Below are 2,214 nucleotides of genomic sequence, written 5' to 3' on the forward strand. Positions count from 1 at the left end.
AAAAAAAAAAAAAAATTAAATTACCAAAAGTCAATAAAATGGTAACAAAAATGTGACAAATTAAAGGAAAAAAATCCCCAGAATGTCTCACTAGTATGTTTTAAAATAATAAGATGTTGGATAAATTAGGCTGTGAATGATATCTGAATATAGAGAGATTTATGGGTCAGAATGGGGACAAAAGTGTTTGAAAACTGACTAAAAATATTAATGAAATGACCAAATATGCAAAATTACGGAAGCCCTGAATGGCCATAGAAGAAAAACACCAATAACTCGTTCCCACGCGTTATATTTTTTCACCAATATCACTTCCAGAGTTCAGTAAAGTTGGAAAGATATTCAGAGATTCGTACTTCAATAACTCCAAAACGAATCAACAACCGGCCAAACTCGTTTTTGTTTTGTTTGGTTTTTCCCCCAAAACCAGACTCTTTATGAATTATATTCATCTCTACGTACAGTCGGCTGCCGGACGGGAGCTCAGGGACCGTCAACAAATTATCACAGCGAAAAGAAATGCTTTGAAAAAAACTCAATAACGTGACATTTGTTGTTTGTTGTGCCACCAAACTCAAATCACACATCAACGACCTTCCTCTGGTTGTACTGCAGCATTTAGTATAAATGTATGTTGTTGAGTTTTTTTCTCAGTATTTCTTTTTCGCTGTGGTAATTTACTGACGGTCCCTGAACGCCGACGATTTTGGCTGGTTGTTGATTGGTTCTGGAGTTATTGATGCCGGAAGTTCGAATCTTTGAATATCTTATTGGCATTAGCAAAACCTTTTTCCCTCTATGGCCACTCAGGGGTTCGGTACTAAATAAATAAGTAAATAAAATAAAATGTCTGAATATTTAATCATCATCATAATAATAATATAAAATAATAATATTAGTAATAATAAAATGTCTGAATATGTAATAATAATAATAATAATAATAAAATATCAGAANACAAAAATGTGACAAATTGAAAGAAAAAAATCCCCAAATTGTCTCACTAATATGTTTTTAAATAATAAGATGTTGGATAAATTAGGCTGTGAATGATATGTGAATATAGAATAAAACTGAACTGGAAGGTTGGATGGAGGAGCTGCTGAGTGGAGATTTTTGGGTCAGAATGGGGACAAAAGTGTTTCAAAACTGTTTAAAAATATTAATGAAATGACTAAATATGCAAAATTACGGAAGCCCTGAGTGGCCATAGAGGAAAAAAACCAATAACTCGCTCCCACGCGTTATATTTTTTCACCAATGTCACTTTCAGAGTTAAGTAAAGTTGGAAAGATATTCAGAGATTCGTACTTCAATAACTCCAAAGCGAATCAACAACCTACAACCGGCCAAACTCGTTTTTGTTTTGTTTTTCCCCCAAAACGAGACGTCCTCCGTTCTTTATGAATTACATTCATCTCTACGGGCAGCCTGCTGCCGGACGGGAGCTCAGGGACCGTCAACAAATTACCACAGCGAAAAGAAATGCTTTGAAAAAAACTCAATAACGTGACATTTATTGCTTGTTGTGCCACCAAACTCAAATCACACATCAACAACCTTCCTCTGGTTGTACTGCAGCATTTAATATACATGTTATGTTGTTGAGGTTTTCTTTTTTTTCCCTCATTATTTCCTTTTCGCCGTGGTAATTTACTGATTGTCCCTGAGCGCCGACGATTTTGGCTGGTTGTTGATTGGCTCTGGAGTTATTGATGCCGGAAATTCGAATCTTTGAATATCTTATTGGCATTAGCATTACTTTCACTCTGTGGTCATTCAGGGGTTCCGTACAAAATAAATAAGTAAATAAAATAAAATGTCTGAATATCTAATAATAATAATAATAATAATAATAATAATAATAATAAAATATCAGAATATCTTTTTTTAAAATAAGAAAATTAATAAAATGTGAAAAAAATACATTACATTAATGAAATTTAACAACTATAAAGTATTAAACACACATTTTGTTGCTGATGCTTCAGCTTTTTGAACCCGTTGTGTCTAAACTGCCTCCGTCAGCTGATCTTCTGCCCCCAGCAGCAGTAAAGTCGTGTTGGTCTCCATGTTTAAAGAGCTGCAGAGTTGTAACGCTCACGTCTGACTGGAAACTGAATGGACTCAGTGTAGTGGATTAAATGGATTTCCCTCAAGACACACACACACACACACACACACACACACACACACACACACACACACACACAC

Source organism: Stegastes partitus, unplaced genomic scaffold, assembly GCF_000690725.1.
Source record: "Stegastes partitus isolate 25-593 unplaced genomic scaffold, Stegastes_partitus-1.0.2 Scaffold1176, whole genome shotgun sequence".
NCBI lineage: Eukaryota > Metazoa > Chordata > Actinopteri > Pomacentridae > Stegastes > Stegastes partitus.